A 21,199-nucleotide genomic window follows, 5' to 3' on the forward strand; every position below is an offset into this window, starting at 1 on the left:
TTCACTTTAAAGGGAAGCTGAGGTGAGAGGGACATGGAGGCTGACATATTCATTTCCTTTTAAACAATGCAAGTTGCCTGGCTGCCCTCCTGATCTTGTGTCTCTAATCACTTTCAACATAAACCCTGAACAAGCATGCAGATCAGGTGCCCTGACTCAAGTCTGACTGGATTAGTCACATGCTTGTTTTAGTTGTGTGATTCAGACACGACTGAATCATGAAAGATCAGCTGGCCTTGCCAGGCAACTGGTATTGTTTAAAAGGTAATAAATATGTCAGCCTCCATATCACTTACACCTCAGGTTCCCTTTAAAGCCCCCCACCATTTTGTATATACACAAGTTAGTTTGGCACAAGCTCATACTGATAGTAATTATATTGATAACCATGAATTACTGACATCAGTGGCGTAGCAAAAGGGGGGTGCAGAGGCTGTGACTGCACATGGGCCCTTGGGCCCCGAGGGGCCCTCCATCAACCGCATTATTAGGTCTTTATTGGTCCTGTGCTGGTTATAAACACTTCTATAGATGCTTTGAATAGTAGAAATCATTAAGGCCGGATTCACACTATAAGCGCTTTTCTGAGCACATTGTGATTGATTAGCTGAGCACTTTTTAACAATTTCTCCAATTCACTTCCATAAAAATTGGGGTAAAAATCATGGAAAAATCGCTGCGATTTTTCTCGTTCGTGAAAAATCCCAGTGATTTTTCCAGCGAGTTTAATGAAAGTGAATTGGTTGATAGTGAAAGTAAATTTGGTTGATAAAACACACTTGAAATCAATCTTAAAGTGAACCTTAAAATATAAGCTCTGGTCTCTCAGAAGCTGCTCTCTGCCAGGAAAGTGTTTTATGGCTGTAATTCCTTAGCATTTTGAGCTCCTTAGGGGAATACATGACCGCTGAAACTCAGCCACTTTGGACACTACATGTAGACAAGACGATAGGGTCTATCAATGTATTTACATAATCGGCGTGAATGGAACAGTAGTTGATCACTTTCAAACATCACCCAGAAGCCTGTGTAAACCAGCCCTTGCTCTTTCAGGCAGAAAAAGATGAAAAGGAACCTAGTTATTTGTATGCTTGCCACTGTACATGCATATGTCTTTATCATCATGTTAACCATGAGGTTCACTTTAACCTCTTGATCCCCAGAAATGTATACCCCCCTAGTGACCAGTCCACAACTAATTGCTCGGTCGTAAAACGTAGCACCCAAATTAATTTTATCTCCTTTTCTTCTCACAAATATAGCTTTCTTTTGGTGGTATAGCAATAATCCTCAGAGCTTGGCAACCACAGGAAGGGCTCTCTGAGGACAGCCAAATGCGAAACCGGTAGGAACTGGAGACTGTGCATTTACTGGACCTAACCATACGAATTATTTCTAAAAAGCTCGCTGCTGCATCCGTTCCAACATTGTTTTTTCGCAGGAGACACTGACCTCCTAGAGCAGGGCTGTTGCTCTAATTCATTTAAGTGCTATTAAGCATTACAACAACACAGCACTGGATCTACTGTTTTATGATTTTACTTTTATATGTATTTTATGCCATTATTGGGTTAATGCCCTTTTATACAGCTGTTCAGGTTACCTTGCCCAATATTTTATTAAAGTTATGTATTTCCATTCGACAAGCGCATCTGTAAGTTTGTGCATAGAGGGCTGGTGCACACCGAGCGGCTTTTTGGGCGTTTTCAGATCCGCTTGCGGCTGCGGATCTGCTTGGTCAATGTATCTCAATGGGGTGGTGCACACCAGAGCGGCAGGCGTTTTGCAGAAACGAAAAATGCCTGGGTGAGGCATTTTTTGGATTTCGGATGCGTTTCTGCCTCAATGTTAAGTATAGGAAAAACGCAAACCGCTCTGAAAAACGCCTGTTCAGAGCGGTTTTGCAGGCGGTTTTGTTACAGAAGCTGTTCAGTAACAGCTTTACTGTAACAATATATGAAATCTACTATACTGAAAACCGCAGCAGCAATCCGCAAAACGCTAGCAAAACGCCTCATAAAAATAAAAAAAAGCGTTTAAAAATCTGCTAGCGTTTTGCGGATCTGCTTGCGGTTTTTGGTGTGCACCAGCCCTTACTGGACCTGCCATACCGATCGTGTATATGTGTATGGAATAAACTACATGCGAGTTTAACTTCAAGGGTCCCTGTTATAAGGGCCCGCAATGTAAGTTTGCAGATTCTATTGTGTTTTTAAGCAATACATTGTGAATTTTAAGAGTAGAAGTGACCAATAAGTTTATTAAATTTCTTGGTGGAGGTCACTTGGTATACTCTATGTTGTGGAGCACTGTGGTGTCAATTGCAGAGCCCTTCCTGTGATTGCCTAGCGCTGAGGATTATTGCTATATATATTGAAGAGCATTTGTGGAACTGGTAACCTAAGCAGCTGGCGGAATCACTGTATCAGGAGAGAGAGTTTTGAAAAGCGCCTGTATCTACATTACAACTGTGACTATATTGTTTCTTTTGGTGGTACAGGTAGTCCCCGGTTAACAAACGAGATAGGGACTGTAGGTTCGTTCTTAACCTGAATCTGTTCTTAAATCGGAACACTGTGCCTTCTCTGTCCCCTGTATCTCCTCTTTGCCTCCAGTGTCCCCCTCTGTGTCACCTCTGTCCTCTGTACCGGCTTATACAAGTTTAAAAGCCATTTTTTTCTTTGAATTTTTAAAAATCGATTTTCTCAAACTACAATTCCAATTTGAAAAATGTTTTTTTTTACCTGTTCCCATGGTAACACAGAATCCATGCCGTTCGTATTGGCGGGTCGTTTGTAAGTCGGGCGTTCGTAAGTTGGGGACTACCTGTATTTGATTGCTGCTGCAATTTTAGTTATCTTTTATTGATTGAAAAAGAATTTTTTTTTCCAAAAAAGTATTTTTTTTAATTCTTCCCCTCCCTTAATTGGCCCTAGAGTACATTACATACACTACACTATACATACATAGACATATGCCTATGGTAGGGATTACACTGAGAGCCCCTCTGAGGGACAGTTAATGTGACAAGACTAAACTCTGTACATTGCAGCATAAGATGTCAGCGCTATATACTTATTTCAATGTAAATTACCAAAAAAAAACCCAACAAAATAAAAAAAGCGCAGTGCGCAGTGACGGGAGAACGCCCTCCTTCCTGGCGAGATGACGCACAAATGCGTCATGGAGGAAGGTGAGAGCCATTCACCCGCCTGCGTTAGGCGATCGGGAAGCAGTTAAAGGACAGGGGCAAACGCAGGATTTTTAAGGGGGGGGTTCCTGAAAGGTCCAGAAGCACGTATGTCCCGAGTGCTTCCGAATACAGGTGGCTCCATACTGCCCATGCACAAAAGTGCGCTGGCGTATTACGGAGCTGCCTATCTTTGGAAGTACTCAAGGACACTAGTGTTTCTGAGGGCTTCTGGTAGCAGCAAATGTGAACGGGGTACAGCGCTGGAACAACTCCCCAAGAGAGGAACGGGAGATAGACTTAGTTTGGACAATTCAGTGGAATATGCTACATAGTTTCACATAGCGCAAGTGATAGCCATATGATGCAGGGATATATGCATCTGCGGAAGATGGCGGCGCTATATAAATACTAAATAATAATATTTTGCCTCACCAGGATTGCACTTTTATTTAGCTTTCCTGTAAGACAAGAACACACAGTCAGCTCTAGGGGAAGAGGGAAACAAAGGTGAATGAAGGAGGCTGGTGCACTCCTAGAGTGCTTCTGAGCGTTTTTCAAATCAACAGTGATTTGAAAAGTGCTTGGCTAATGTTACCCTATGTGGGTGTTCCCACAGCAGCGTTGTGATTTTTTCAAAATCGCAGGTATACTGCATGTAGCATGTTTTTGAGCAATTCATTCAAAAATCGCTCTGAAAATCACTTCACAAAATCACACTCACAAATTGCTAGCGATTGCTATTGTCATTTTGGCGTTGCACTAGCCCAGAGAGAGGAGTGGAGAAATTGAGAATAGCCTGAGATGGAGCAGAGAACTTATCTGTATTGAAGTCCCACATCAGACAGGCTACTTGCCTGTAATCGGACTCCTGTCCCTGTCAGTCTCTCACACAAGTCAGAAAGAAGCCCTCCTGGAGTCTAGGGACTGTCAAAAACTTTTCAGCTTGTTATCCACACCTTACCCACACATGCAGTCATTATAACAATGGGGAGAGACCAGACAGATGTTTGCCCACAGACCCTGAGTCCAGGCAAGCTCTGCATCATGCTGTGCATATTTACCAGCTTGCCTGCACTCTAATTTCATCATGTCCGACACTTCTGTGCTGTGGAGAGTCCAGGACTCCATAATCAACATTCTCTCACTGCAGGCTGCATCTTCTTGTGAGGGTTGTGAGGGAAGCTCGGCTGCCTCTCTCATTCTATTAGCTGGAGGGAGGCACCAGAAGTAAGAAGGGAGGGAGAATGAGACTGTTTATATTATGCAGGCTTCCCTGGCTGAATACACAGCTCAGTGCAGGGGGGAGGTTCCAGACACCCGGAATAGCCCCCTGAGTTCGCCAGTGAGGGCCCTTTTCCACTACGGCGTTTGCGATGGCTGAATCGCAAAACCGCAAACCGCTAGTGATTTTACAAATCGCTACAGTTTGCTTTTAACATAGGAATCGCGGTAGGTCATTTCCACTACCGCGATTCGTTTTTGACCTGATCGCGATCGCGCGGCGGAGCGATTATTGCCGCGATTTTGCTATGCAGTGCATAGCATAGCAAAATCGCGGCCGCAAACGTCGGGAAATCGCCAGTCATTTTTTACATTTTGCGATTCAGCAATCGCTAGCGTTCAGCGCGAACGCTAGCGACTGCTAGTGGAAAAGGGGCCTGAAGGACTATCAAAGTTAATTAAAATTCTAAATGCCACATATATTTCCAGTAATTACTAGCAAATAGCAATGCAAAGGCTTTTTTTCCATCTTTTCATTTCTTATGAGAAGAAAATATGACATTTACAGACAACAGTTTCACTGTGAGCATTACTATGGAGGATCATGTCTATACATGCATGCATACAGAAACAGCCCTTACTGCCTGTAATCCTTTGATTAAAATCTCTTTAGAATGACAGAAAGCATAGATAATAGCATACATTTCTGTGTAAGTAACACATCAGCTGCTCCTGTGTCTGTGTGCAGGCAGTTCTAAAGTAAACAGATTTCAGCCATGAAAAGCTCATTCTGAATGGGTGTTGTAAGCATCCAAGTCTGCCAGGAATAAAGTAAGACTCCTCTTTAAAGGAAACCTGAGATGAGTTAATATAAAAGTTTTATATGTACCTGGGGCCTCCTCCAGTCCCCTCTACACTGATCGCTCCCATGTTGTCTTCCTACATCTTCTACTTCTCCTGGTAGAAGCCCCAGAAGTTTGGCCAGTCAGGGCACACTACGCAAGTGGGGCCTAGCATGCACCCCCATGGTTAGGACCGCTCTGCACCTGCATAGTACTACCATAGCTCCCAACTGTCCCTCTTTCGGAGCCCTGTCCCTCTTTCCTCCTCATTTGTCCCTCTTTCAGGACTTTGTCCCTCTTTCTATGTAAATATATATATTTCTCTACTAAAAAATGTGTTTGCTTGACTCTAAACTTTATTCTCATCCTTTAAATTGATATATTACTAATTTTAAACTGTTTAATATGAAGGAAAATGAACCAGGATAGAAAGGACCAGTGTGGTTTGAGTTATAAAACAACATATTTTCTTATGAAATCTTTATCATATGCGTGACTAGGGGTGTGACGGGGGCATGGTCAGGGGTGTGGCAGGGGCATGGCTTAAGTGTCCCTCTTTCTCACCTCAAAAAGTTAGGAGGTATGGTAGTACTACTGTTCAGGTGCAGAACACTCCCAGCCGTGGGAGCAAGACGGGGCTTCTACCGGGAGAAGGAGGAGGCGGAGGAAGACAGCATGGGAGCAATCGGTGTGGAGGGGGTTGGAGGAAGCCCCAGGTATGTATAAAACTTTTATATTAATTAATCTCAGGTACACTTTAAAAGTGTGTGTGTGTGTGTGTGTGTGTGTGTGTGTGTGTGTGTGTGTGTGTGTGTGTGTGTGTGTGTGTGTGTGTGTGTGTGTGTGTGTGTGTGTGTGTGTGTGTGTGTGTGTGTGTGTGTGTGTGTGTGTGTGTGTGTGTGTGTGTGTGTGTGTGTGTGTGTGTGTGTGCGTGCGTGCGTGTAGGCCAAAAATAAACAGTAAATCATTACTCTGTGAATAATGACAGGGAAGTGGCACTTATCTACATGGTATGTCTCTAACTTTGACACCGACTTTGTTTACAGCTAGAAGATACACAATGTAATTACTTCACACAGGCAGTGATCAGAGACTTCTGAAAAGCTTTCTATTGTTGCTGGTAAAAGCTCTATAGGTATGTGGGGTTTACAGAATTACAGTTTCTTTGATAGTTCCTCATTAACTGGTTCCAGAATCTACGTCCAGCAGGTGGTGCTGCGGCTCTGACTGGAAGTAGATTCAATCTCACAATGAATTGCTTGTCCCCGCCGTTACCGCCGATCTTGCCGAACTGCACCCGCCACAATTTGTTTACTCTGTTGTCTATAAGACGGCAGATCTCTGTGAGCAGGTCAGGAGCCAATTTCATTGGCTCCTGATCGCGTGATCACAGGGTGGCCGATCATATTGGCTCCCATTGATAGACAGCGCCTTACTTCAATAAAGTAATTTAAAAAAATTGTAAATAACTTGCAGTTATTAAAGTAAAATCCCTGCTGGACCATTGTTTTGGCTCAGGATATTGCTGAAGTTCCTTTTTTGAAATATTTATTTTTATTCCTTCTCTGTACTCTATTCTAACACCAACCTTCCCCTTTTTTAACACCTAATAATACTAACTTCCCACTCCAAACCTAACATTCCCCTCATGACCCCTAACACTAACCTCCCCCTCTCCACTCCTAACACTAATCTTTCCCCTCACCATTACAGCTAATTAGCTTGAGCAATGGAAGCGGATTAAGACCATACAGGGCCCCAGGAAGACCAATTTATATGTGCCCCCATCTTTTCCCCCCGCTCTACCTGTTTATTGGTTGAAAGCGTGTTAAGGCAAGAACATCTCAGTCCAACAAGCAATGGGAGACTACAATTCACTACTGCAGGAGAGGCCTCTATCTCTAGGCCACACTACTGTTGTAAGACAATTGTGTTGTCCCTAGATACCAGAATTAAGTAGCTGGGTTACCCAAATACATAAATTGAGAATCAAATCACCAGAGGTGGCGCTCACAGCAATGTCACACCTGTATTACAGTTCAGATGCCTAAGGCAAATATAAGCAGAACAGCGCGATTCCAAATTCCACCATCCACTATGACAGAGAAGCAACCCCCCCGCCTGATATCACAGACCTTTAAAAATAATGTCCATGCCTTCAGATAAAAATCCGCAATAAAAATATTAAGTGGTCACAAGCTTCCAGGTAAAATAATTAAGTAGTTGCACACCTCCTCATAAAATAATCAATTAGCCAGGTGCTTCATGATAAACACAATTAAATAGCCAGGTGCATCAAGATAAAATAACTGAATAGCCAAGTGCGCCCTATATATATAAATTAAGTAGCCGTGCTCCACAGATAAAATAATTAATCTGATCTGAGTCTGAGTCACAAGAGCAGGCATGGCAGCGCAGTTCAGGGGCAGACATGGTGCCCATGGTGCTGTGGCATGAGCAGTGCCTGTACCCCTTTAGATACGCCACTGTCTGCATGTAATCTAATATCTCTTCTAAGCCAATAGCCTACCAGTATATTTTGGGGATGGTGAAGGAGGACCTGAAGGAAACCCACACAAGCATGGAAACACTGGGGTGGCAATAAGGGATGCAGATTCTATGACCACACCAGGGCCCCTGTTCCAGAAGCCCCACTTAGGACCCCCTTCAGTGGTTGCATTACCTCTTCATTGGTGATATGATGATCGTAATCGTCTCTGCTTTGAAAAGTATTAAGCCTGGTACACACCATACAATTTCCCATCAAACAGATAGGGTCGATAGATAATTTCCGACAGATCCGATCGGATTTTCGATCATTTTTTTAATTTATTTTTTGATCACTACTATGCAAATTGATCAGAAAAACGATCTGAAATCAAATTGGACCTGTCAGAAATGATCTATTCCAAACATCTATCTGACCGGAAATCGCATGGTGTGTACCAGGCTTTAGTCATTACAAATTGTCCCCCATTCCCTGCTTACAGTCATATGATAAGCAGTTGTGTCAAAGACAGAGGATTTGTTTTACAAATTCGTCATCTTGCCTAAATAATGTGTCTTTAGGTTGCAAAACATAAAATGTGGACATGCTGGATTTTCTTCTTTCACTTATAGTTTGCTGCCACCCCAACAGTCCAACTGAACTCGCCAGTCCTGCTGGATGAAGGGCCGGCACTACCACTGGGCAACATGGGCAATTGTCCCAGGGCCCCGAGAGCCAGCTGTCGCCCCCCTACGCTCGTCTATCCCTAACAAAATTAAGGGCGCATGGAAATTTGGGTGCGTAGTTAGCGCACGATCCATACTAATCTCCTCCCACAGGACTTGACACCAGTCAGCGTTAGGCAGTCCTGGAGGAGCCACCTTGCGACTGCCAATTGGTGTTAGGCGGTCGTAAGATGGTTAAAGAGAACCTGAGGTGAGAGGGATATGAAGAGGGAGGGAGAGGGAGATGTTTATTTCCTTTTAAATAATGCACATTGCCTGGCAGTCCTGGCAATGTGAAGGGGGGGGGGGGGGTGTGCAACCAGACCAGAACTCCTGCAGCTGAGGCCTCTTTCACAATAGATAACGTGTGCATGAGCCCGATTTCGTGCACGCGTTAATGACCTGTGACATACGTCAGGAAGTTGCGGTGCGACACTGCTCAGCGGCGGTAGTTATAATTCACTCAACGGGAAAACCAGGTGACAGGGCGATTAAAAGCTTCCAGAGGCGTTACAACGTAACACTCTGTAACGCTTTGTCTAATGTGAAAGGTAACATGAAAATCAAACAGACTTTCATGTTACCTTTCTAACCGCATCCTAAGATTGATCCATCAAAACGCACAGATCAGCTCCTAGTGTGAAAGAGCCCCATGGTAGGCCGCGCATTATTATATGGCAACTGTAATAAAACAAGATGTCAATGTTATTGTCCATGTTGTGGGTACCTGTACACCGCTGTTGTTCTGCTTCCATAAAACGAATAAAAATATACCTTTTAAAAAAATGTCCATGCCTCCAGATAAAATAATCAAGTAGCCACATGCCCCCCAACAGGGCCGAGCCAAGGCAGAGGGGAGAGAGGCTCCAGCCCCAGGGCGCAGTGTAGGAGGGGACGCTAAACACACTCAGCTATCATTCCCCTATTGTGTTTGAAGCAGAGAGAAATAAGAAAAGAGGATACATGGCAGTGACTGTAAGCCAGATAACTACAGAATAAGATGTTGGGGGGGGGTGGGGGGGAGAATTGGGGCCCTGGGAGGACCTCTTAGTCTAATCAGTGTGTGATGGCTGGGGTAGGAGGGATAGAGGGGCGCACTTTGGTGTCTCAGCCTTGGGTGCTGGAGGACCTTGTCCCAGCTCTGCCCCCCAATAAAAATATTAAGTAGTCACACACTTCCACATGAAATAATCAAGTAGCCAGGTGCCTCACGGTAAACAAATTAAATAGCCAGGTACATTGAGATAAAATAACTGAATAGCCAAGTGCGCCCTATATACATAAATTAATAAATTAAGTGTTCAACAGATAACATAATTAATCTGATCTGAGTCTGAGCAGGGCCAGAATCTGGGAAGGCCAGAAAGGCCATGGCCTAGGGAGATAAAATCAGATAAGATAAGTAGGGTGGCAAGACTTGGAGAGAGAAGAGGTCATATGTCAAAGTAAATCATCTCATCTGGTCCCGCAGCACAGCCAGCCAGTGCCCTGCTCTGCACTAATAGCTGAATTCCACAGTTCCCCAATCCCTGCATCTCTCTCTCACAATTCCTGGTGTGTTATGACAATCAACATCTGCTGTAACCTCACCTGCGGATGCATTCCTCTGTATGATGGACATACAAGTTGATGTGAGAAATACCAGGGATTTACATTACAAAGCAGATAGAACTAAGTTCCGCTGAGTTTTAATTCAGGCATTCACAGACATCAGTGAGCTCTGCTAGTTTCTTCACCTCTTTTACAGCTGTGACACTGACCCCAGCAGTTGTTAATTACTTTCTAACCCTAATTTATGACGGTTTCTCTTTTGTTTTCCTAATTAGCAGTGATCTCTTCCCTGCTTCAATTAACTCTTCCCTGACTCATTTTCTGTCTTGCTCCTACCATCTATGAGAACTGCTAGAATAAAAATGTAGTTTGCTTCCCTTTCATTGCTAAACTGTCACTGTCACCTGAGCTGTTACTACCTATATGCTAGTGTGTATGGTTTGGCATCCTTCTACTTTCCTGTAGCAGTAGATCATTGTACCATCTTAGCCATCAGCGAAAGCAGAAAGTTTTGAATCAGGATGGTACCATTTATTGGCTTAAAAGAAAAAGAGTAAGCTTTCTGCTAATAAGCCTTCTTCAGAGTCAGACTTCGTTCCTGTATACTGTCAATATGTTGGAGCACACCACCATATGTACACTCAACATTCAAAAGAGATATATAGTTTTTTTTCAGCAAACATTAATACATGTCATTCAGATGCTTTAAAGTGGAGCTGAACTCTTGCACAGGACAAAAGGAAAACAGAGAAATGTACCCTGTATGTATTTAGAGAGCCTGTCTAATTCCCCCTCCTCTGTGTCTAATCACAAGTTGTAATTTGATCTCTACCCTGTGTCATCTGACTGCCACAACATCTAAGCTCATTTGAAAGCACAGGATGTTAACAATATGTCTGCTTCCATGGAAGCAGGAAGTAGACACACTGCAGATTTATTGCAGGATTTGTATCAGCCGTAACAAAGAAATGTTTTTCTTTAAAGGTTATGCGGTTGCGTATCTTTTAGGACAGAGAGGAAGTTCTGAGTTCAGGTCCACTCTAATTACAACAGAACATCCAAAATGGGTCTTGACAGGATGTTTTCTACTTACCTGTTCTCTGTTTTGGATGGGCTTCTCTCCATTGCACTGCCCTGCCACCTGTTTGTGGCTCCAACTGCAGTTGGTGACAGCAGGCCTAGGGCACTGGAAAGTACAAATCCGGCCCCGAGTCTGAGTCACAAGGAGGCACAGGGGTGGGCATGGCAGTGCAGCACAGGGGCAGACATGGCAGCGCAGCAAAGGGGCAGGCATGGCAGCGCAGCACAGGAGCAGACATGGCAGCGCAGCAAAGGGGCAAGCATGGCAGCACAGCAAAGGGGCAGGCATGGCAGCGCAGCACAGGGGCAGACATGGCAGCGCAGCACAGGGGCAGACATGGCAGTGCAGCACAGGGGCAGGCATGGCAGCGCAGCACAGGGGCAGGCATGGCAGCGCAGCACAGGGGCAGGCATGGCAGCGCAGCACAGGGGCAGGCATGGCAACACAGCACAGAGGCAGACGTGGCAGCCCAGCACAGGAGCAGACGTGGCAGCGCAGCACAGGGGCAGACATGGCAGCGCAGCACAGGGGCAGACATGGCAGCGCAGCACAGGAGCAGACATGGCAGCGCAGCACAGGGGCAGACATGGCAGCGCAGCACAGGGGCAGACATGGCAGCGCAGCAAAGGGGCAGGCATGGCAGCGCAGCACAGGGGCAGGCATGGCAGCGCAGCACAGGGGCAGACATGGCAGCGCAGCACAGGAGCAGACATGGCAGTGCAGCACAAGGGCAGGCATGGCAGTGCAGCACAGGAGCAGACATGGCAGCGCAGCACAGGGGAAGACATGGCAGCGCAGCAAAGGGGCAGGCATGGCAGCGCAGCACAGGAGCAGACATGGCAGCGCAGCAAAGGGGCAAGCATGGCAGCGCAGCAAAGGGGCAAGCATGGCAGCGCAGCACAGGAGCAGACATGGCAGCGCAGCACAGGGGCAGACATGGCAGCGCAGCACAGGGGCAGACATGGCAGCGCAGCACAGGGGCAGACATGGCAGCGCAGCACAGGGGCAGGAATGGCAGCGCAGCACAGGGGCAGGCATGGCAGCACAGCACAGGGGCAGACGTGGCAGCCCAGCACAGGAGCAGTCATGGCAGCGCAGCACAGGGGCAGACATGGCAGCGCAGCACAGGGGCAGACATGGCAGCGCAGCACAGGGGCAGGCATGGCAGCGCAGCACAGGGGCAGGCATGGCAGCGCAGCACCAGGCATGGCAGCGCAGCACAGGGGCAGGCATGGCAGCGCAGCACAGGAGCAGACATGGCAGCGCAGCACAGGGGCAGGCATGGCAGCGCAGCACAGGGGCAGACATGGCAGTGCAGCACAGGGGCAGGCATGGCAGCCCAGCACAGGAGCAGACATGGCAGTGCAGCACAGGGGCAGACATGGCAGCGCAGCATAGGGGCAGGCATGGCAGCGCAGCACAGGGGCAGGCATGGCAGCTCAGCACAGGGGCAGACATGGCAGCCCAGCACAGGGGCAGACATCGCAGTGCAGCACAGGGGCAGACATGGCAGCACAGCACAGGAGCAGACATGGCAGCGCAGCACAGGGGCAGGCATGGCAGCGCAGCACAGGAGCAGACATGGCAGCGCAGCACAGGAGCAGACATGGCAGCACAGCACAGGGGCAGACATGGCAGCGCAGCACAGGGGCAGACATAGCAGCGCAGCACAGGGGCAGGCATGGCAGCGCAGCACAGGGGCAGGCATGGCAGCACAGCACAGAGGCAGACATGGCAGCCCAGCACAGGAGCAGACATGGCAGCACAGCACAGGGGCAGCCCAGCACAGGAGCAGACATGGCAGTGCAGCACAGGGGCAGGCATGGCAGCGCAGCACAGGGGCAGGCATGGCAGCGCAGCACAAGGGCAGACATGGCAGCCCAGCACAGGAATAGACATGGCAGCATAGCACAGGGGCAGGCATGGCAGCTCAGCACAGGGGCAGGCATGGTAGCTCAGCACAGGGGCAGGCATGTCAGCTCAGCAGCACAGGAGCAGACATGGCAGCGCAGCACAGGGGCAGGCATGGCCGCGCAGCACAGGGACAGGCATGGCTCATGGGTAGACAGTGCCCAGGGTGCTGTGGCACCCATGGCATGAGAGATACCTGCACCCCTTTAATTACGCCACTGTGGACTGCATGTAATCTAATATCTCTACTATGCCAATTAGCCTACCAGTATACTGTATTTTGGGGAAGGTGAAGGAAACAGGAGCACCTGAAGGAAACCCACACAAGCATGGAAACACTGGGGTGGCAATATGGGGTGCAGATTCTGTGACCACGCCAGGGCCCCTGTTCCAGAAGCCCTACTTAGGGCTTATTCACACTAGGGGCATTTTCCTTTTTTCAAAATCGCCCACAAAACGCTTGCGCAATGATTCCCTATAAGAGAGTTCACAGCTGAGCCGTTCGTTTCCAATCCGCTCAGCAAAGCTCAGTTTTTGCTAATGGAAGGTATAGGAAAAACGTGAAATGCTCACAAAATCACTTTGTGCATCGATTGCGTTCCCGTTTTTAAGAACAAATACATTGGGCTTGATTGCCTTATCTGAGGTTAGTGTGCCTTATCTGAGGTTAGTGTGCCTTATCTGAGTTATTGTGCCTTATCTGAGGTTAGTGTGCCTTATCTGAACTTAGTGCCCCTTAAGTAGCTTTGTGCACACTAAAAGATGCACAAAGCTACATCGCGCTCTGCACGATAACATCGCACCCGCTATTACTGTACATGATGCGACCTTAAGGCACATCAGTGCACCGTTATCGTCGCATCCTATGCGACCTTATGGTCGCATCATATACAGTATAGCGGGTGCAACATTATCGTCGCACCGCGTGCAAAGATTGACGCATTACGCTGTGCCCGGTGCAGTGCGCAATGTAGCTTTGTGCATCTTTTAGTGTGCACAAAGCTACATAAGGGGCACTAAGTTCAGATAAGGCACACTAACCTCAGATAAGGCACACTAACCTCAGATAAGGTTAGCGCTGTAGTTTGTGCTCACTAAGTGATAAGGCACACTAACCGGCTTAGTGCCGGTTAGTGAATCAAGGCCATTGTATTTATTCATTTCCGGGTCAAAGAATTCACTTCCTTACTTGTGTCAGGGAGTGAAGTACAAAACCGCCTAGAAAAGCGCTTTTTACAAAAACACAGCGCGCAGTGGAGCTCCGGGAGGGGTAAAAAAAAACAGCACACAAAAACTAAAAACGCTTGCGTTTTCATTTTTAGGTGTGAATGGGGCCTTCAGTGGTTGCATTACCTCTTCATTGGTGATATGATGATCATAATCATCTTTGTATGTGCTTTGAAAAGTAGTTATCATTACAAATTGTTTCCATTTCTCTGCTTCAGACAATACACAAACACGAGTGTGATAAGCAGTTGTGTCACAGACAGAGGATTTGCATTACAAATTTGGCCTCTTGCCTAAATAACGTGTCTTTAAGTTGCAAAACATAAAATGTCGCCATGCTGGATTTTCTTCTTTCACTTCTTCACGCTTCCCAGGAGTCCAACTGACTGCACAGTCCTGCTGGTAGCAGGGCCGGCACTACCATGGGGCAACATGGGCAAATGTCCCAGGACCCCGAGCTGGCTGTTGGCCCCCCTCAGGTTTCCCCTTAATTTTATTATGGTCCCCGGGGCCCCTGCAAAGTTTTCGGCAGTGTAGCCACTCACCTGTCTCGCCTGGTGCTCTCCTCATGGCTTAGTGTGTTCCTGTCGTTATCCCTGCTGGCTACATCTTCTCATCATAGCTCTCAACTGTCCCTCTTTTGGAGGTGTGATTAGGGGTGTGGCAGGGACATGGCTTAAGTGTCCCTCTTTCTTATCGCTTATCTCTTGTACACTCCAGCAATGAGATCTTTGAGGGCTGGTTCAGATGGACGTTTGGAGGCGTTGCGTTCGTTGGCGTCGCGTTTAGCAGCGTTCGTGTGCGTTTGGATGCGGTCGCGTTTTTTCTTCCCCTAGGGGGACATTAGCCGTCGCGGTTAACCTCCCCTGAAAGCTACATGTAGCTTCCAGGGGCTCCTTGAACGCCAGGGAAAATCGGGACCCAAACGCCGCGTTTGTGTAAACGCGCTTGAAAGCTTGGTACAAACGCTCCCATTCACTTGAATGGGAGCGTTTAACACCAAGCCTTGAACGCTGGCTGTAAACGCTCTGCAAACGTCCGTCTGAACCAGCCCTAAAGTGGACCTAAACCTTTGCACAAGAAACAAGGAAAACACAGAGAAATCCACCCTGTGTGTGTTTCATAGAGAGCAGCCTGTCTAATTCTCACTTATCAGTAAGTAATCAGCAAGTGTAATTTGAGCTGTCAGCTGTCTGCCAACTCTGCTGAGTTTTATGGTAATATATAAACACAGGAGGGTAACTCTTTCTGTGCTCCCAGGAAACCAGGAAGTAACCACTCTGCAGGATCTCTGTGGGAGCTATCTAAGCTTTAACAAATAAATGTTTTTCTGTAAAGGTTATTATGCTGTTTCTTATCTTTTAGAGCAGAGAGCAAGTTCTCAGTTTAGGTCTGCTTTAAAGGGAATGTCCGAGCGCTTTAAAAATAAAACATCTACTTACCCGGGGCTACTGTCTACTGTCCCTCACCCCAGCTCTGCTCTCAGCTGCTGGCTCCTGGTCCACTCCGGTACAGAGGCTGACCTCGCCAGGTCGTCCTTTACTGTGCTTGCGCAGAACACTCCGGTCCACGTGTGCGTGATTGACAACGGCACTCGCGCAGTTACTGCGGAGGACAATCTGGCGAGGTCGGCCTCTGCACCGGAGGAGACCGGGGGAAGCAGGAAATTTAGGCACATGCGGCAAGTGGACAAAAAGGGTGCTGCCATTGACTCTCACGTTAAATATCATTGCATCTTTGGGGAATTGCACAATAAATATATTTACTTGAATCTGACAGTAATCGTGTCTGCTTTCTGGAGGTAAGTCCACCATTGCCTCCCAAGCAAATTTTAAAGTTTTTAGACCATTTTATCCTACTGGCGCCAGGGATGCTCGGATGTGCCTCATCCACGAATTCGGCAATCCGCGTGGTTGCAAAAAAAAATCCGCATTCGGCCCCGCCGCATGCGGATTTTCGTCCGCGTCCATGCAACCACGCGGATTTTCTGCCGTGAATGGCGTAATCACGCGTGGATTCCCGCCCGGAGGCGGATTTTCTTTTAACGTTAATAACAAAGCCCCCATACATGCTACAACCCCCCAAATTGCATGGATTATCGAGGTGATAAGGGGCAACATAACTTCAACATAAAAAATTCCAACAGATTTTTTTTTTCTAGAGAAAATGGATTTTAAAGTGAAATCAACACTTTAAATGGGGCTATTAATTGGTAATAAGTGGTTTTAAAAAGGGATATACGCGTTAAGCAGTCAAAGAGGTGAAGGCGAGTTCCAATGGCACTTGGCGGCGAAGGTACCGCTGGAGGAGGATGAGTGGTTGACGCCAAAAAGGCCCCAGAGAGGTTTTTGTAATTTTTTTTTTTTATTTTTTTTTTGCAGCAATTAGCAATGACATCGCAGCAGAGTTGTCAGTGGACACGGGCAGTGTGAACGCAGAGTGCAGTGGTGGTAGCGACTGAGTCAGGAGAAGGACTATGCGGGCGGTCAGTTCAGCAGCACAGAAGGACCACGGCAACATACTGGTAGTAGTAGTAGCAGCACAGCGTCATAGTGCTGGCCAAAAAATTAAATGCACCCGGTGACCCGGGCAGTGATAACGCAGACAGAGTACATTGGTGGTACCGTGGTAGCGACTGAGTCAGGAGGAGGAGGAGGACAAAGCGGGCGTTCAGTTCAGCAGCAGCAGCAGCACAGAAGGACCATGGCAACATACTGGTGGTAGTAGTAGCAGCACAGCGTCATAGTGCTGGCCAAAAAATTAAATGCACCCGGTGACCCGGGCAGTGTGAACGCAGAGTGCAGCAGCGGGAAGCGACTGAGTCAGGAGGAGGAGGACAATGTGGGCGGTCAGTTCAGCAGCAGCAGCACAGAAGGACCATGGCAACATACTGGTGGTAGTAGTAGCAGCAGCACAGCGTCATAGTGCTGGCCAAAAAATTAAATGCACCCGGTGACCCGGGCAGTGATAACGCAGACAGAGTACATTGGTGGTACCGTGGTAGCGACTGAGTCAGGAGGAGGAGGAGGACAAAGCGGGCGTTCAGTTCAGCAGCAGCAGCACAGAAGGACCATGGCAACATACTGGTGGTAGTAGTAGCAGCACAGCGTCATAGTGCTGGCCAAAAAATTAAATGCACCCGGTGACCCGGGCAGTGATAACGCAGACAGAGTACATTGGTGGTACCGTGGTAGCGACTGAGTCAGGAGGAGGAGGAGGACAAAGCGGGCGTTCAGTTCAGCAGCACAGAAGGACCATGGCAACATACTGGTGGTAGTAGTAGCAGCACAGCGTCATAGTGCTGGCCAAAAAATTAAATGCACCCGGTGACCCGGGCAGTGTGAACGCAGAGTGTAGTAGCGACTGAGTCAGGAGGACAAAGCGGGCGGTCAGTTCAGCAGCTCAGAAGGAGGACCATGGCAACTTACTGGTAGTAGTACCATAACACCAAAAAATTAATCAAGGTAGGCACTAGGCAGGTAGTAACTGTCTTTATAAAGGCAGGCATAGTTAACAACAGCACATGCAGCAGCCACTTCATGTCCCCCTGTGTCCGACAATAGGGGCCAGGAACTCACCTTCCACCCAAGCCTGGTTGATTTTCAGGAAGGTGAGTTTGTCCACAGAGGCGTGGGAGAGCAGAGAGCGCTTCTCTGTGACCACGCCACCGGCCGCACTAAAGCATCTCTCTGAGAGGACACTGGAAGGAGGGCAGGATAGGAGTTCCAGGGCGTACTGGGAAAGCTCGCTCCAGATGTCCAGTCTCTTGACCCAGTACTCCAAGGGGTCCACGGGGCTGTCGGTGTCATTGAGCCCGCTGGATGACCCCATATAGTCAGACACCATGGTGGTCAGTCGTTGCTTGTGCTGGTTGGTGGTGGATGCTGTGGCGGGCACCTCTGTTCTGGGCTGCTGCACTGCATACAGGCTCTTGCTTAGGCTCTTCAGGTCTCCGGGGCGCCAGTTGCTGCTGCTGCTGCTGGTGGTTGTTGTTGTGCTGCTAGTGGCAATGGCAGGCACCTCTTGCTGGCTTGGCAGAGCAGTTACAGTGGGGGTGGAAGGCTGGGGGAATGCTTCCAGTAGTCTGCGCACAAGGGCCTCCTTCAACTCCCTTGTGCGTTGCTCGGTGGTGGATGGCGTCATTAAGTCTCCCAGCTTCCCCTTCAGATGGGGATCAAGCATCAAGGTAATCCAGATGTCCTCCCTTGAACGCATCTGGATCACCCGGGGGTCCCTGCGAAGGCAGCGCAACATGTGCACAGCCATGGGAAACAAGTGGGCCCTGCCAGCAAGATCTTCCTCGTCCTCGCCATTGTCCCATAACGCATGCCTGTCCTCTTCCTGTGCCATGTCGTTGTCCTCCTCAAACCGCCATCCACGTACAACGCCTGCTGCACTCTGCTCCTCCTCCTCCTCCTCATTCAGGTTAGGGACCTCCAACTCTTCCACTACCTGCTGTGAGCCCTCCTCTGAGCTGGACTGTGCTGCCATCTGCTCCTGTTCTTCCAACTGCCTCAGGGCTTCATCCCCACGCTCAATTAAATTGTCCATTGCCTGCTCCAGTAGACAAACCAAGGGCACCCACTGGCACACAGAGGCCCGCTCCTCACTGACCATCTTGGTTGCCTCCAGGAAGGGACTCAGCACCAGGCACACTTGCTGCATCAGTGTCCACTGAGTGGCAGTAATCATGGGGACTTGCTGGTTGCTGGGGACACTTGGGTCTAGCATGTAGGCCCTAAGAGCCAGCCTGTGCTGACACAGCCGCTCCAACATGGCCAGAGTCGAATTCCAGCAAACTGGCATGTCGATGATCATCCGGTGTTGTGGCCTTCCATACTGCTGCTGTAAGGTGGACAAGAGTGCTGAGGCAGTGGCTGACAGGCGGAAAAAGCGTACCACCGCCCGGGCATCCTGCAGCAGCTCGCTCATCCCCTGGTAGGTGCGCAAGAAGCTCTGCACCACAAGATTGAGCACGTGGGCCAAGCAGGAGATGTGCTGGAGGTTTCCCTGCTGCACTGCTGCCACCAGGTTGGCCCCGTTATCGGCTGCCACATACCCCACTTCCAGGCCTCTGGGGGTCAGCCACCTCCGCTCCTGCTTCCTGAGGGCGGCCAGGACGTTGGTGGCCATAAGCCTCTCCTTCCCCAGGGTCACCAATTTTAAAAGGGCTTGGCAGTGCCGAGGCTTGGCGCTGCTGCTGCTGCCGAGGCGGGCTTGCTTTCCGGGTGCAGAGGGAGTGTCGTGACAGGACCCTTCTGCATCCCCCCTGATCCCGCGTGGTGGCACCACTAGCTGGGCTGATGCGCTCTTGTCCTCCCTCCCTTCCATCAGTGTCACCCAGTGGGCCGTAAAGGACAGGTAGCGACCTGTCCCAAATCTGCTACTCCACGAGTCCATGGTCACGTGGACCCGCTTGCCCACAGAGTAGTCCAGGGAACGGGCCACGTTTTCCACCGCAAACTTGTGGAGTGCTGGGATCGCGCTCCTGCTGAAATAGTGGCGACTGGGGACTTGCCACTCGGGGATGCCAAATTGGAGCAGCGTCCGCATGGCGCTCCCCTCCTGCACCAGGGAGTAGGGAAGCAGCTGTGATGCCATGGCCCGGGCCAGCAAGCCATTTAGTTTGCGGATCCGCCTGTGGCTTGGAGGCAGAGGCTTGGTCAGACCCTGAAAGGTGTCGCTCAGCAGGGTCTAACGACGCTGGGATGCAGGGGAGACAGAGGAGAGAGACGAACACTGGCTGCCAGCCTCAATGTCTGTGTCCTGAGTAGCCGAGGTGGAAGAGCGCTTGTGTGCTACTACTGCTGCTGCTGTGGGGGATTCACGACCCTGAGGGAGGGATGATGCTGCTGCACTGGTGGGCCTTCTGCTCTCAGGAACCCCTGCCAGCAGTGCCTGCTTCCTCTTAAAGTCCGCATACTCGCGGCAGTGGCGGCTTCTCAGGTGGCCCTGGAGGGATGAGGTACCCATCTTGCTCAGACTTTTCCCACGGCTCAATCTTTTGCTGCATAACCTGCACACCGCATACCTTTTGTCATCAGTACATTCCTCAAAGCAATCCCACACTGGTGACTTTAATTTACTGCGGCCCCCACTAGCAGAGGGTGCAGCGGAACAATGTGTGGTAGTAGTTGCCGGGGGTTGCATGGTGGTGGTGCCGGCTGAAGCAGTGTCCTGTCTACTTCCTCCACGCCCACTGCTGCCGATGCCCCTGCCCCTGCCTGACATATGGCGATATCCTTGCCTAGGCCGAGGTGACTCGTCATCCTGCTCTGCCTCTGACCATTCTTCCACGGACTCAGCAGGCTGCACATAGTTAGGGTCCACAACGTCGTCATCATCAGCAGCATCATCATAATCCAGCTCTTCCTCTGACTCCCCCGCCTCCTCTTCTGTCCCTACATCCCCAGACACAGACCCCTCTTCTTCATCACCAGAACTCAACAACGCTTGTGATTGTGGCCCGATCTCAATCTCTGCCACATCGGTCCCCAGTAAGTCCTGAGCTTCTTGCATCAGCAGGTTCCCAGAAGCCGGACTGAGGGACAGAACGCTGTCATCCTGGGAGGGCTGCTGACCAGTGGGTGCTGGGGTGGATGTCACAACAAGCGTGGGACGTTGGCTGCGGCTGCTGCTTGGAGTGGTGCTCACAGTAGAGGTCTGGGAGGAAGTCATGATGTCCATGAGTACGTCAGGTTCCATTTGCTCAACCACCACACGGGGACCAGAAACTTTAAAATATTTGGACAATGGCGTCCGCTGACTCGGCCCAGGCTTTGCTGCCCCCCTTTTTGCTGCATCACGACCACGTACAGCTGGGCGTCCTCTCCCTGGACGTGGAGCAGTCCCAGAAGTGGCTGAGGCAATTGAACTTCCTTTCCTCTCACCCCGCAAAACCCTGCCAGACATGTTGCTAGTAATGAATCACTGGATGCAGTGGGCACAGTACAAGGTCAC

The 21,199-nt window shown here is 49.1% G+C and overlaps 1 protein-coding gene across 8 annotated transcripts in view; it reads right to left on the bottom strand.

Moving 5' to 3' along the window:
* Positions 1–21,199, bottom strand: part of TMEM268 (transmembrane protein 268) — a 188,885-nt gene that overhangs the window by 46,747 nt on the left and 120,939 nt on the right. The window contains exon 1 of one of the 8 annotated variants that reach the window (XM_068248268.1): positions 7,063–7,139. The exons of 6 other annotated variants lie outside the window; for them this stretch is intronic. The gene's annotated coding sequence lies outside the window, so the exon portion shown is untranslated. Of the gene's footprint in view, positions 1–4,254; positions 4,280–7,062; positions 7,140–21,199 lie in introns of those variants that run through there. One more of the 8 variants, XM_068248270.1, reaches the window with a different exon arrangement.

Source organism: Hyperolius riggenbachi, chromosome 8 (genome assembly GCF_040937935.1).
Source record: "Hyperolius riggenbachi isolate aHypRig1 chromosome 8, aHypRig1.pri, whole genome shotgun sequence".
Classification (NCBI taxonomy): Eukaryota; Metazoa; Chordata; class Amphibia; order Anura; family Hyperoliidae; genus Hyperolius; species Hyperolius riggenbachi.